At 38.4% G+C, this 16,674-nt stretch overlaps 1 protein-coding gene across 5 annotated transcripts in view; it reads left to right on the top strand.

The window, feature by feature from the left end:
• The window catches only part of LOC133540703 (tyrosine-protein kinase ZAP-70), a 90,389-nt gene that overhangs the window by 48,138 nt on the left and 25,577 nt on the right, over positions 1–16,674 (top strand). The window contains exons 1-2 of one of the 5 annotated variants that reach the window (XM_061883530.1): positions 4,184–4,244; positions 4,333–4,517. The exons of 1 other annotated variant lie outside the window; for it this stretch is intronic. The gene's annotated coding sequence lies outside the window, so the exon portion shown is untranslated. Of the gene's footprint in view, positions 1–4,183; positions 4,518–16,674 lie in introns of those variants that run through there. 3 more of the 5 variants (XM_061883531.1, XM_061883532.1, XM_061883529.1) reach the window with 3 other exon arrangements.

Here is a 16,674-nt window from a genome sequence, read left to right as displayed (position 1 = left end):
ACAGGCCAGCGGGCGACTCATCTGGTCCTTACGGGCTACCTGGTGCCCGCGGCCACCGCGTTGGTGACCCCTGTCCTAATCGCTAACGTGAATATAATAATATAATTCATTATTCATGTTTCAAGCGGTAGGAAATGGATGAATGGATATTTTGATTTTACTTTAAATGTTTTTATTTAACTACACGGACCCTTTGTTGAAAACCTCTGCTCTATAACATACCTTGATAGTGTATTCTCTTTAGAAATAACTTCCACTTTCCAAACTTGTGCTCCCAGTTTGCAGGTCCGGCTTTACAACCTTCTGCTTTCTGAGCCAAGCAGCAAAATAAATCACATCTTTGTGCAGCGAGCTACTGCCACCATGTGGCCTAATTTGGTGAGAGTTGTTTCTCATATATTTCTATTAATAACTTAAAGCTCATGAGCAAAAGAAAATTGTAAATCCTCCATTTGATTCTAAGAAAGATACCACATCTTTGTTTTTACAACGGGAACCAACCTTTCATATGGGTTATAACCAGTGTTGGGTCGGTTACTGAAAACCAGTTATTAGTTACAGTTACTAGTTACTTTATTTCAAAAGTAACTCAGTTACTAACTCAATTACTTACACCAAAAAGTTATGTGCTACTGTGAAAAGTAACTATTGAGTTACTTCTTCTTTTTTTTTTATCACTGAACTCTGCTAAGCAATGTGGTCTACATACAACACACAAAGACAAAGATGTGTTTCAAACGGCCAATTTATTTCAGGCCAGAACAAATTGAAAAAACTATTTTAAATAGCCGCAACATAATATACTTAAGTAACAAACCGCATTATAACAACATTTCACAACACCTGGCTTTACCCAAGGAAGGCACACATGACATGATTACCGTATTTCTTTGAATTGCCGCCGGGGCGCTAATTAATTTAAAACCTCTTCTCACCCCTGTGATTACCAAAGGCATGCGGTAACAGTAAGCATGCGCTAATTATTTTAAAACCTCTTCTCACTCAGCCACTCACCAAAGGTATGCAGTAAAAATTTGAGTGTGATGTAAGCTTGGACCTTGAATCCTACTGAATAGCTCTTAATCTTCTTCCCTTTATGCTATTTCAAATTACTGTTATTGAAATCAGCCTCCTCCATTTTGAAAATGATGACAGGGGAAGTGTCACTTGTGACGTCACGAGTTTGACCAGGCGGTAATACTAAGCATGCGCTAATTATTTTGGGAAGCGAGTTTGACCCGGCAGTAATTCAAGGCAGGCACATACTATATGCCCTGCGACAATTCAAGGAAATACGGTATTTGTCATGTCATGATACATAGCACACATACTGCTATACACACGCCTAACCAGACATTTTTTTTATCTCAAGGTATTGTGAAATAAAATCATGTTTTTCAGGAGATCAACACTGTACTGAAGCCCAGAACACTCTACAAATTTCCCCAATTTTAGTTTAGAGAAAAGGAAAGATTGGCCTGGCCGACTAGGATCCTTCTTTATGTTTGTGAACTTTATAGTCCATACATTTAGAGTGATGTAATAATCAAACACTTTAGATGTCTAGAATGAAAGAGTACATAAGATAATTCACAGAGTGTGTGTACCTTCAGTGCTGAATGATGAGCAGAGGCAGAGTTTGGATAGTCGTCTTCTTTAGCTTGCTTTCCATTTTTATGTGCTCATTGTCCACTGTGTCCAGGAACTTGGAAACTGTTTTCGTGCCATTTGCTGTTTGACGCCCGATATCATGCTAATTAGCCGCCTAAAAGCGGGTGACTCCACTGTAGAAATAGCCTGCATGTCTTCTAGCACATATGCTGCGATGGCTCTATCAATGTTGTCCTGGCTAGCAGTCCCTCCGTTAAAATCCTTAGGTGGTGGTGGAGGTGGTTGTGGTGGGGGTGAAGTGGCATCGGAGTCTGTGTCTCTCTTTACCAGCTTCGTCGAAGCATGTTGCTTTTGTAGCTGTTTCAGCAAATTTTAATTGCTGTTTTGGGCACAATTGATCCAAGACACAACTTGCATTTGACAAAAATTTTCTTTTCTTTGTGCCTGACAAAAGAAAAGTAGTGAGAATATCACCATGTTAAAAAACTCAGCTTCGGCTCCGCCATGATGTCTTGTTAGTAAACACAGACACGAGTTACCGCCAAAAATAACGGTGTTACAGTAACACGTTACTTTTTGTAACGGGTTAGTCCCAACACTGGTTATATCCAGTGTTGGGACTAACACGTTACATGTCCCCTTCACTATTATTATTATTTTGTATATTTTGGAGAAACAGCGTCTTCTGCAGTAAACAATAGATTTTGGTCTATTTATTTTGTCAAGAGTTACAGGAGCGTTCTGCTGTTTTTAAGGCCGTTCTGCAGAGAAGTTAGTCAAAGATTATCTATATTAAGAATCTGCTGCAAAAATGTAAGTCTCGCACATGTTTTTTGAGCTGAATTCACAGGCCACCAGCTGAATAGCCCAAATGATGAAAAAGAGAGGATTTAAAAAGGAACCTTCAGGAACACCACTAGTATACCAAATGACTACTGACTGCATCTGAAGTAAACAAGCAACAGCAACACCTTAGAATATTTCCATAAAACATTACTGATAAAAATTTGCAACTTCTAAAAAGGAGAGGACTTAAAGGGGTGCCTTAAGGAAAGCCTCACTTATTTAAATCACAAGTTTGACCCTAAGTGTTCTATGTTTGCTATCCATCCATCCATTTTCTACCGCTTATTCCCTTTGAGGTCGCGGGGGTCGCTGGTGCCTATCTCAGCTACAATCGGGTGGAAGGCAGGGTACACCCTAGACAATCGCAGGGCCAACACAGATAGACAGACAACATTCACACTCACATTCACACACTAGAGCCAATTTAGTGTTGCCAATCAACCTATCCCCAGGTGCATGTCTTTGGAAGTGGGAGGAAGCCGGAGTACCCGGAGGGAACCCAGGCAGTCACAGGGAGAACATGCAAACTCCACACAGAAAGAACCCGAGCCCGGGATTGAACCCAGGACTACTCAGGACCTTCGTATTGTGAGGCAGACGCACTAACCCCTGTTCCACCGTGCTAGCAAGGGTAAAATGCCAATGCAATGATCTGCCAATGTGTTTACATTGGCCCAAGTTCCTCTGTACAACAGGAGCATTCTAGTGTTTAAGAGGAATTTGCTGCAAAAATGTCTCCCAAGTTTGGAAGTGTACTCAGGGGCCATTACGGTGTCATTCCCTGGCCGGTTTTTGCCCCCGGGCCGCCAGTTGAAAAATGCTGCTGTATTAGCTCTACTTGAAATTCGAGAAAAATGTACCGTATTTTTCGGATTATAAGTCGCAGTTTTTTTCATAGTGTGGCCAGGGGTGCGACTTATACTCAGGAACGACTTATGTGTGAAATTATTAACACATTACCGTAAAATATCAAATAATATTATTTCGCTCATTCACGTAAGAGACTAGACTTATAAGATTTTATGGGATTTAGCGATTAGGAGTGACAGATTGTTTGGTAAAGGTATAGCATGTTCTATATGTTATAGTTATTTCAATGACTCTTACCATAATATGTTACGTTAACATACCAGGCACCTTCTCAGTTGGTTATTTATGCATCAAATAACGTACACTTATTCAGCCTGTTGTTCACTATTCTTTATTTATTTTAAATTGCCTTTCAAATGTCTATTCTTGGTGTTGGGTTTTATCAAATAAATTTCCCCCAAAAATGCGACTTATACTCCAGTGCGACTTAAATATGTTTTTTCCCTTCTTTGTCATGCATTTTCGGCAGGTGCGACTTATACTCCGAAAAATATGGTAATTATCCAATATCATGATTGTGATTTCCTGCCTAAAAATAACAATTTGTAATTCTATAAATATTTGTTATATATTTTACATCATGTCTACTGTAGTATGAATACAAATTATTCTCCAGGAAGCAGTTCCTCTTCTTTGTAATGGAAAATAACACACTTAGAATAATACGTGTTAGTTGCTGACATGGTCAGGTTTTGGGTAGCTCAGCAGGTCTTTTGCCAGATGCAGTTTAAAGTCCAGTAACTTTTCGGTGTTCTTCAGTTCCGGATGCAGGAATTTGCGACGTGCACAACTAAGAAATAAAAAAAATCACGTGTCCGGTCTATGTCTTGGTTCTGCTTGTCATGAATAGAAGCTCGGCCTGGTGTCACAGAGGCCCACGGCGTCCATGTTGTCGTGGTGCTTCCTCATGACTGCTGGTAAATACACCTGATTGGCATATTTTAGTTTCACCTTTTGCAGCTTCGGATGCTCCTTACAGCAAACTGTCTCTTTGAATTGCATTAGGTTGTCGGAACTGACTATTGGCGAATTATTCCGGAGACTTATGTCCTCGTAAAGATAGAGTAGGCTTGGCGTGTCTGTAAGTTCCACTTGGTTCTGTACTGTGCACCTGACACATGCTCACGTCAGCAGATGCATCTTGTCCCACAAGCAACAACCTTGGTCTACTTGGAGGGAAGAAGTATAACGTAAGTACTCTTTAACTTATTTATCACGTGAAAAATAACAAATATAACCCAAATCAAACCATATTTAGATGTTTCGACACACTATGCTGTATCATGCATCACATGTTGTATGAGGAATTGTACATTTTTGATGATTATATTAATTCAAATGTGTTTTTTTATTTCACAAATTGTGCTCAAAACTATGACTGAATTGTCAAAAACAACACCACAAATATAACAGATTATGCCATGTTAAGCAATAGTATTACTGGCATACAATAGGAATAATAATAATAATAGCATTATTTTTTACATTAAATGTGTAAAACTACTGGCAATTTACTGTAATTTAGGTACGACAAAGCACTGTAATTCTGCATTGAAACACTCTTAACTGTAAAATCAGCATGTACAGTATATAGTTGTAATTCATTTACTGTATGAAACTACAATTGTGAAGTTAAAGCATATTGTTTTGACTTTACCACTCTACAGTGACAGTAGATTGTTGTAAACATATTTCTGGGTAAATTACTGTCAAAGTAATGCAATTATTGGCCGGTAATTTGCTGTGAATTTACTGTGTAGCCAATACATTTACTTCATTGTTCACCACCAGTAAGTACAGAAAATACTGTAATACTATTACTCCAGTATTTACATTTTTATTTTTGTATACTTGTTTCACTTGTCTTTATTTTAAGTTCTTCACTTACAGTATCACTATGAGCAATGTATTTATTACACAAACGACATTTATTTGATCAAATAAAACACTATAAACATTAAATCATGTAATGTTGTTCTTTTTTATTAGGCGTTGGCATTAAATTTGTTTTATTATGTAGCGGTGGAAAATGGATAGATGGATCCCATTTCTTAATTTTGCATATTATTTGTGTTTTTTATTCTTTCTATTGTTTTATTACTGTTATAATTATGAAAATGTCACTTTACAAAGTTGTTTTTAAAATGTGTTTTTTAATTTATGATAAAATACAATTTGGAATCAAAAAACAAGATTTAAAGAGTTGGACCTTATTAAATGTTTTGCCTATTTTGCCGGGGGGAAGTACACGTCTTCTCACATCTGACTTTTGAATTAGTTGTCTTTTTTTGCAAGCAATTGTTAAATGCTAAAAACAGACAGATATACAAATAAATACTCGATACGAGTTTGAATAATTTCAGTTAAATCCATCAAAGGTAATACTCCTTGGCCTATACAATATTACTATACAGTAGTTGCATTAATCATGTCAGTGAAAGAATGGCAGATGAAAAAAATAGTCAAAAGTGCCCTTTTCCAAACAGTCATAAAATCCCACTTACTGTAAGTAATGTTTGCTGAAAACATGACTAGTACAAATAATTTTTGCAGCAAAAGTATACTTTCAGCATGTACATTTACAATGCATGCTTCATTTATTTCTAATAATTAGAAAAAGGTTACTGGGATGTAGGAGAAAATTGTCTCCAATGATTCACGAGTGATATCTTATTTCTGTGTTAATGTTGTTCGTAGGCCATAAAATTGTGGCAACTGAGCTGCCAGTTATTTTTTTAAATCGCAAAATATTGTAAAAACTTTGTTTTTACAGCAAATTATTTAAAATAGAAAAACTGCAAGTTTTTTTTCTAAGGCAAAATTCTGGTGACTGGGCTGTCAATCTTAAGCATAACATCTATGGTCGGTTTACAGTGCATTACTGTAATTGAACAAACGATAAAACGTTTTTGTTTTTTTTACTTTGCATTAATGGCAAAATAGTACTACTTCGATTTTTATGGTAAAATTCAGATGACTGGGTTGCCAGTTTTTTACCATAAACTATATGGTCATTGTTTTTACAGCGCATTAATGTAAATCGAAAAAGGGTATAACTTAAATTTTTACCGTAAAATTCTGGCAATTGAACTGCCATTTTTATCATAAAATCTATAGTCGTTGTTTTTACGATGCGTTACCCCAAATGGAAAAAAAGGTACTATCGTTATTGTTATGGTAAAATTCAGTCGACAGGGCTGACAGTTTTTTCCCATAAAATCTATGGTTGTTTTTTTACTTTACATTACTGTAAATTTCTGATGGTAAAATTCTGATGACTGAGCTTCCAGTATTTGATTTTAAAATCAACATTTGCAGTTTTTACAGTGATTTACTTTAATTAAAAAACGGTACCAATGTTATTTTTATAGTAAAATTGTGATGACTGAGCTTCCCGTTTTTAGTTTAAAATCTATGGTCGTTGTTTTTACAGTGCATTACTGTGAATGGAAAAACGGTGCCACATGTTATTTTTACAGGCAAATTCTGCTGACTGAGTTTTCGGTTTTCTACCGTAAAATCTACTGTCGTTTTTACGATGCATTACTGTTTATGGAAAAACGGTGCGACGTGTTATTAAAATTCTGGTGACTGAGTGTCCAGTTTTTTTCCCATATTATCGACAAGTGTTTTTTACAGTGCATTACTGAAGGGAATAAGCGATAGGAAATGGATGGATGGATGTATACTGTAAATGGAAAAACGATGTAACTGTTTTTTTATGGTAAAATTATGGTGACCAGTTTTCTACCGTAAAATATATGGCTGCTGTTTTTACAGTACATTACTGGAAATAGAAGTTTTATGTATTATATATATATATTTATTATATTTATAATATAGTTATATATTTTTAGTTCAATTCTAGCAACTGAGCTGCCAGTTTTTGACTGCAAAATCTACTGACTTGTTTACAGTCCACTGTTGGGTGATTGAGCTTTTTCTAGATCAATCTAATTCTTAAAGAAAAACCCTATATATATTGTTTAATACAGACCAATTATAATGCTGGTGGCCACTTTGATATATTTGTTTGTGCATTAAAGATGCTAAAAAACATCCAATGTAAGTCAAAACAGCCACGTCCTAGCCTTATGCTAAAGGTGACAAAGCAATCTGGTGTAATGTCAAATAATATCTCATTAATAATGGATTCAATTTAGTTTTAGAATATGCCAAGGGCCATTAAAAAAAATTGTTTTGTAACTAAAAATGACCCCCAAGCCGCAATTTGGACACCCCTAATTTACAGAGTTTCTATTTAGGAAAGATGTACAGTATAGTATAGTACAGGGGTGTCAAACTAATTTTAGATTGGGAGCTACTAGGAGAAACATCTACTCCGAAGTGGGCATAAATGGTAAAATCACAGCAGGATGACTTAAAAATAGACAACTTCAGATTGTTTTCTTTGTTTAAAAATAGAACTAGCACATTCTGAGAATGTACAAATTATAATGTTGTTGGGTATTTTTTTTTTTACACTTACATGTTGCGGTTAATAGTATTCTATCTTTATTTGTCGTTGTTTATACTTTCTGAATAAATGATGTGATAATGTTCATCAGTAAACTCATTGATGTTCATTTTCAATCTATCAAGATAAAATAATAATATCAAAATCAAATTACAGGATGTTATTTATGCAGTTTGCCCTTTTTCTTCGACTGGTGCACTAATATCATGTGGTTTATTTATCTTACATATGTAGCATCATCTACAAAGAGACAAAGAATTGCTATTGCAACATCTAGTGGACACATTCAGAACAGCAGTTTTTTTTCCATTACAAAATTTTGGCTCATTTTTATACTTGGCAAATTCATCCCGTGGCCCGGATAAAACCTGTTCTGGGCCGGACGTTTGACACCCCTGGTATAGTACAATAATATTTTGAACATTTTCCTACAAAAAAAAAATCCTGGTTTTGAATACTATCATTTTGGTCTTCATTTTAACCTGGGATTTCAAGTTCAATGAATGCTGAATTGATGTGTATCGGTGTGGTTTTAGCCTCACATGCATTCTTAGCACTTGTCTGTCCATGTTGTGGCTTCAGAAGGCATTTGTTGTGGTGAAAATGAGTCTCTTTGCGCGCTACTTTGTAGTCTTCATAAGTTGTCCATTACGGCCGTGGGCAGGCGGTGTCAGGTAAATGAGGTTTTTTGCTATTTAAAGACCTTAGCTGTCATCATTTTCTTAAATATATGCATAAGTATGATCTTCTGTCGAAAAAAAAAAAAAAAAGGAAAACGGAAAATTATGCAAATAAGTTTCCTACTGCGTGAGATGGTTATCTACATCTCCCTTTTTGCTATATAGTAACAAGTATGTAATTTTACAGCTCTGTAATATCTGGTTACACAAAACAACATTATTTATTCTATTACTGAACAACAAATAACATTTTACTCCGTGACGTGGAGTTCATGGCCAAAAAGCACCTGCTCAACTGAAGAATGATGCGTTGGAGAAAGGGTGTTGAGAGTAGGCCGCCACTTCCTGTTGTGGCTTTTGTCACCAGTTGCAGTCTCGACATCGACATGTGGGTGTTTTTTGCTCGACATCTCACGCTGCCGCATTTCTCCTGCCAAACATGATATTTAATACACACTTTGGTTTCGGTAAGCACACAGCTCAAAGAGGCGTGTCAGCCCCATGGAAATAATATCGGAGCAAAATAATTTGCAAAGGTGTATCTCAATCCGTGTGTTTGCAATAAGGTGACCACGTGTGAGATGCACTGTCATTCGGGAGGAATAGAATAGAATAGAATAGAATAGAATAGAATAGAATAGAATAGAATAGAAAGTACTTTATTGATCCCTGGGGGAAATTCAGCACCACAGTTCGCTCACAATAAACAATAAACACTTAAGTATTTTTCACATGTGAATAACATAAATACAGTCTATTATACAGCATTATTCACATGTGAATAATATAAATACAGTCTATTATACAGCATTATTCACATGTGAGTAATATAAATACAGTCTATTATACAGCATTATTCACATGTGAATAACATAATTACAGTTTATTATACAGCAATATTCACATGTGAATAATGTAAATACAGTCTATTATACGGCATTATTCACATGTGAGAAATATAAATACTGTCTATTATACAGCATTATTCACATGTGAATAATATAAATACAGTCTATTATACATCATTATTCACATTTAAATAATATAAATACAGTCTATTATACAGCATTATTCACATGTGAATAACATAATTACAGTCTATCATACAGCAATATTCACATGTTAATAATATAAATACAGTCTATTATACAGCATTATTCACATTTAAATAATATAAATACAGTCTATTATACATCATTATTCACATTTAAATAATATAAATACAGTCTATTATACAGCATTATTCACATGTGAATAACATAAATACAGTCTATTATACAGCATTATTCACATGTGAATAATATAAATACAGTCTATTATACAGCATTATTCACATGTGAATAATATAAATACAGTCTATTGTACAGCATTATTCACATGTGAATGATATAAATACAGTCTATTATACAGCATTATTCACATGTGAATAATATAAATACAGTCTATTTTACAGCATTATTTACATGTGAATAATATAAATACAGTCTATTATACAACATTATTCACATGTTAATAATATACATACAGTCTATTATACAGCATTATTCACATGTGAATAATATAAATACAGTCTATTATACAGCATTATTCACATGTGAATAATATAAATACAGTCAATTATACAGCATTATTCACATGTTAATAACATAAATACCGTTTATTATACAGCATTAGTCACATGTGAATAATATAAATACAGTCATTATACAGCATTATTTACATGTGAATAATATAAATACAGTCTATTATTCAACATTATTCACATGTGAATAATATCAACACAGTCTATTATACATTCAAGTACAGTCAAAAGGGAACATATGTATTATACAGTCTTATTGCTTTAAGAGTATAAAGTCGCTGCTCCTTTGCATTGAAAGGAGCCAGGTGAGATGTGGTTAGGATTGGGGTTGCCACCTTTCAGAACTGGAAATAAGGAACACTCCTCACGGCGGCAAGGCGAAACTGCAGGGCCGAAAGAAATTTGAGGGTTTGGCTTCCCAAAACCCTGACATGTATAGAAACATGTGTATGTTGTATATGAAAAAACTAAATGTTTTGATTTAATTTACCTTATTTCACACGTCGTATTAGCCTCCGGGCCCTGGCCCCTGGGGTCACTTGGTGGTCAGTAAGGAAGGGGAAATCAAGGAAGCATTTAGTCATACTTAAAGTTTAAAGTGCTTTATTAGCAATGAACATTGCTAAAGTGCTGTAAATTAAATAAAGAATTGCAATTTAACACCCAAAAAACTAAATGAAACACTTGAACTTGTGTATACATGTTTAGATAAATAATTACGTCCATGTATCGTAACTAGCCTGAACTTGAGCATGTAGGCTTTTGATTGATTGAAACTTTTATTAGTAGATGCACAGTTCAGTACATATTCCGTACAATTGACCACTAAATGGTAACACCCGAATAAGTTTTTCACGTAAATCAATTCATGGTAAGGCCTATGTATTCTATACATATAAAGTGCTGTAAATCAAACAAACCCTGTCTGGGGAAACCTTTACTGAAAGAGGACAATACTTAAATGATATGTATGTATATAAAGTGCTTACTTACAAATGAAAGACTTGTTTGTGTACATGTTAAAGGCTGAATAGACTGAACCTACTCAGTGGCCTTGTGGTTAGATTGTCCGCCCTGAGATCGGTAGGTTGTGAGTTCAAACCCCGGCCGAGTGATACCAAACACTATAAAAATGGGACCAATTATCTCCCCGCTTGGCACTTAGCATCAAGGGTCGGAATCGGGGGTCAAATCACCAAGGGGATTGGTCAAATGCAGAGGACAGGTTTCACCACACCTAATGTGTGTGTGCAAATCATTGGTACCTGATCTACATCTTCAGTAAACAACTGAGGTTTATTGGGTGTTTCGGGTCTTTGATATCTATACACCCTCGCCTGGGCGACCCAACCGGGGCTGACCAGGCTCCGGCTTGTGTTCAAGCAGCGTACTATTCCATCCGTCTCCCCTCTTGGTCCACAACCACCTTGAGGCTTTCTCAGCAGCCTCCCTGATGTTTCCGGTGGCTCTTCTGTCCGGCAACCCCGTGATTCGAAAAAATCTGAATGGCCTGATGCACAGATTGCCCTAGAAAACCCCTGCAGCCCATATCTACTGGCTCACAGCGAGCCCTCCAGCCGCTCTCTCTTCATGCCTCGACCAGCTCAAGGTATTTGGCCTTCTTTAGCTCATGGGCCTCCTCCATCCGGTCTTCCCAGGGGACTGTAAGTTCCAGCAGCACAACATGCTTCATTGAGTTAGAAGTAAAGACAAGGTCTGGCCAAAGCCATGTCCTGATGTCCTAACTGACAGATTGAGAGGTAGCGGTGTGACAGACCTCATACTAAGCACCTCAAATGATTTATAGTTGTTACTTAGGTAAAGGCTAAGGTTAAGCTTTTCATTGGATATTAGTGTGACCCTACACCCCTTTAAAGGGGATGAGCAATGTGTGCACTTGTATAGTTAGGAGGAGATGTGCCGTTAAGTGGAAAAATGTATCTGATTTTAGCCAAATCTAACTGAGACCAATGACTTTAAGATTGTAGTTTTTAATGACCTCAATAACTAATAGCGCTTTGGGGGACAATGATCTGACGTTTAAAAGCCCACATTATAGGTAGTAGGCTGTTTTGGGGCATTTTTGTTAATGGTATTTGTAGTACTGATATGTATAACGTTACGTCTATTTTGACTGATGCACTTTAAAACATTTCTATCACATTTAGGAATTTATATGGTGGGGGTCTTGAGATTATTTTCTTGGCGCATACATTTTACACAACATAACTACTCTTGGGCAGCACGGTGGAACAGGATTTAGTGCATGTGCCTCACAATACGAAGGTCCTGAGTAGTCCTGAGTTTAATCCCGGGCTCGGGATCTTTCTCTGTGGAGTTTGCATGTTCTCCCCGTGACTGCGTGGGTTCCCTCCGGGTACTCCGGCTTCCTCCCACCTCCAAAGACATGCACCTGGGGATAGGTGGATTTGCAACACTAAATTGGCCCTAGTGTGTGAATGTGAATGTGAACGTTATCTGTTTATCTGTGTTGGCCCTGTGATGAGCTGGTGACTTGTCCAGGGTGTACCCCGCCTTCCGCCCATGTGCAGCTGAGACAGGCTTTAGCACCCCCTGTGACCCCCCAAAAGCGACAAGCGGTAGAAAATGGATGGATGGATGGATGGATAGACGGATGGATAACTACTCTTTTAAATGATTTGGGGTTTTGCCGTCAAAGTCACCTTGTCTGCAGGTAATTATTCGCAGAGTTTATAAGCATTAACAAAAACTACAGAGTATGACTTGAAAAAAATGATATCTACCTAAGTACTTTAGTATCAATCATACTGTATACTAAAAATACCCTTGGAATCGACACCACCAATTTATGAATCGATCCGACCTCTTCTTACATGCCGTGTTCTGACTGCGACAATGTTGACACACCCACAGTTGCTGTTATATTATCCTCTCTTTAACTCTTATTAATCTATTTGTTAATTTTGTGTTAATAACTGATTACTCTCTGCTGTAACGTGGTTCCATCTACTTCTTGAACTTTACTCAGAACTTATTTCTCGGTTTTGTTTAAAGCTAGCTTAGCGGTTAGATTAGCTATTATAAGGCCTTCCCCTGATTTACTCTCAATGTGTTGCCTAACATGTTTAGCCTCCTCCTCCACTGATAATGTACTGGAAGATTTAAGATACGAAAAAATGCCATTTATTTGGAGTTTATGTAGAAGTGATTATTATTAACAATGTGTATGAAGATACATATTTAGCTGCTAGCCGCTTGTCAGCCAGGGGACTAAAAACATATAGTGCCAGCGAAAGAGAACCGCCGTTTGTGATTGGCACTAAAACTCATTAATTGGCAATGGTGATCACATACATTTTCACAAAAATTATTCGATACTGATTGTGGCTGATCAGCATATCCCTTGTATGTTCAGACTTCATAGCAGAGGTGTTAAAGTCGTACTCACTGAGGGCCACATCGCAGTTATGTTTGGCCCCAGAGTGCTGCTTCTAACAGTGAATACTATTATTATACAATTTTTTGATGCATTTTTTCAGGGGATTTTTTAAAAACTGTCCGTCTTCCTTTTTTCTCTTTCCATCCCCTCCTCCTCTGGCCCGGCAGCACCAAATGATTATATAAATACATTTAATAAAGTTAAATACAAATAGGGCAACAAGAGAATTATCCTACACTTCTCTTTTGTAAAGTAAATCTGAACAGCCAATACGGGCATCTTCATCAACTATATGATTTGCCTGTGAAGCCGGATAGGACAAAAAAATAAAAAGTAAAAAATAAAAAAATAAAAATAAATAATACTTAAAAAAATATGGTAAGTTACAATAATTTCCCCTCAAAATTGAGTGTCTATTACTGTTAATGGAAAAACTGTACTGCTGTTTGTATGGTAAAAAAAGGCAGCTCAGTTACCAGAATTTTACAGTAAATTGTATATTTGTTCTTGTTTTTTGCTGTAATTAAAAAAACCCTGCAATTTTACAGTAAAATGTTGGCACCTGAGTTGCCAGTTTGTTTTTTGCTTTTTTTTACTACAAATCATCACACTGTAGATTTTTCGGTGTATTACTCTGAATGCCAAAACGCCACCACAGTTTATTAGAGTAAAAAAAAGTACTGTTTTTTTCAGTTAGAAAAAATGCTGTAAAACCCACAGTAAATTTCACAATTTTACCACAAAATCTATTGCTCCCTTTACATCGCACAATTTGATGGATAACTTGCTTTGAAATCATTATTATTAGTATTTATTTCTATTTTAAAATGGTTTGAATTTTTGATAATATATTTTTGCATAATTACACAATATCTAAGTTAACAAAATTTGCGATTGCATGGTGTACATATTGTAGCGTCCCGGAAGAGTTGGTGTCGCAAGGGGTTCTGGGTATTTGTGTTGTTGTGTTTCTGTTGCTTTGCGGTGCTGATGTTCTTCCGAAATGCATTTGTTGTTCTTGTTTGGTGTGATTCACAGTGGGGTGCATGTTTGTGACAGTTTTGGTGTTGTTTATACGGCCACCATAAGTGTGACCCGTGGGGCTGTTGACTAAGTACGCATTGCTTTCACTTGTGTGGGTGTGTTCAAAATTAACATGATCATTAAAGCTGGTAATGATCGTACAACGTGTCAGCATTTGTTGATGTCTTTGAGTAGAGACTTTTAAAGAATTCCGTCCAATGCTACATTGGTGTCAGAAGAGGAATGGCTTTCTCAGAGAAACTTGAGGATCTCATCAAATGCCTGGAGAATGCACTTCCGAATGAAGATCAACTACCTCATCACCAGGAAGAGGAAAGGAACAAGCGCTGCCCTGGTGGATTGGAGGCTCCACTACCTCAGTGCGAAGTAAGGGAGAGGAATTTGCGCCGCCACAGTGGACTGGAGGCCCATCTACTTGGAGGAAGAATGGGAAGAATCTGATGGGACAAGAGTGGAAGTGCAACCGGATGGAGGAAGTGCACCTCGTTTGGGAAAGAGTGCCAGGCGAAGAAGTGCCTCTCCTGTGCTGATGGTGGACACAAATTCCCTGCAAGATGACTACAGGCCAAGCATCGCCACACCAAAGCTTCCTCACTATAGTGGAGAAGGCTCTATTGAATCCTTCCTACTTCAGTTCCAGCTAGCAGCACATTTAAATGGCTGGTCTGATGTGGCAACCGCAGGGCATGTGGCGCTGTCCCTGGAAGGCCCAGCCCTACAGTGTTTGGTCGATTTACAAGAGGAGGAATTGGCTGATTGGCATGCCATGCGCGAGGCTCTTCAACGACGTTACGGGCGACCAATCCATGCAGACGAAGCACGAGAGCAGCTGTACAAGCGGCGACGCCTTTTGGGAGAAAGTCTTCATCTTGGTGAGAAAACAATTGCCCTTCAGGGGACTGATGAGCCCGGCGCCTGCAGAGTGACAGCCTCCACAGAGCCATCCCCTGCTACGGCCTTCATGGTGGACCAGGAGAAGTCTCAACCTAACCCTTCTACTAATAGGCCGCCTACTAAAGAGACTCAGCAAGCTATTGCAGAACTGTTAGAGCGAAGCAGTCAAGGCCTGGATACCAATCAACAGGACCGACTGAAAAGCTTACTAAATGCCTTCCAGGACATTTTTGCAGCGAAAGATGAAGACTGCACGCACACCAGTCTCGTACTCCACGACATCGACACAGGAGACGCACGACCAATCTGGCTTCACCCACGCCGTCTGCCCCTTGCCAAACGAGTGGCTGCCCAGGAGAAAATTGAGGAGATGCGCCAGGCGGGCGTCATCGAGCCCTCCAGTAGTCCATGGGCAGCACCCGCAGTTCTGGTCAAGAAGAAGGACGGCTCGTGGCGGTTCTGTGTCGACTACAGACGACTCAACTATGTAACCCGCAAGGATTCCTACCCGTTGCCGCGCATAGATGATGCGTTGGACTACATCACTGGCTCCTCCTGGTTCAGCTCCCTGGATCTCCGCAGCGGCTATTGGCAGGTGGAGTTGGCTGCCGAAGCTCGACCAAAGACAGCATTCACGATAGGTCAAGGACTCTGGCAGTTCAAGGTGATGCCATTTGGGCTTTGCAACGCACCTGCCACTTTTGAGCGGTTGATGGAGAGAGTGCTGGCATCCATCCCCCGTGATCGCTGTGTGGTATACCTGGATGACCTCCTGGTGCATGCTGCAGGATTTAAGGGGGCTCTACAGAACCTCCAGCATGTGTTCCAAGCTATTCGTCAGGCTGGGCTGCGATTGAACCCCAGAAAGTGCCATTTGCTTCGGCGTGAAGTTTCCTTCCTGGGGCATGTCGTTAGTGGGCAAGGTGTTGCCACTGATCCAGCCAAGGTTGCTACTGTCCGTGACTGGCCAACGCCAAGAGATGTTAAAGAGCTGCTGAGTTTCCTAGGACTGGCCTCCTATTACCGGAGATTCATCAAGGACTTTGCAACCATCGCTGGCCCCTTGCACCAGCTCACACACAAGGGACAGTTATTTGAATGGACTGACAGCTGCAATGAGGCCTTTACACAGCTGCGAGAGGCCTTGGTCCGAGCCCCGGTGTTGGCATACCCAGACCCCAGCCGACCTTTCGTGGTTGATACAGATGCCAGTGATGTCGGTGTGGGGGTTGTGCTGTCACAGGAAGGG

This window comes from Nerophis ophidion, linkage group LG22, assembly GCF_033978795.1.
Source record: "Nerophis ophidion isolate RoL-2023_Sa linkage group LG22, RoL_Noph_v1.0, whole genome shotgun sequence".
Taxonomy (NCBI): Eukaryota; Metazoa; Chordata; class Actinopteri; order Syngnathiformes; family Syngnathidae; genus Nerophis; species Nerophis ophidion.
The sequence above is the reverse complement of the archived record's forward strand: the minus strand, read 5'-3'. Positions and strand labels throughout refer to the sequence as shown.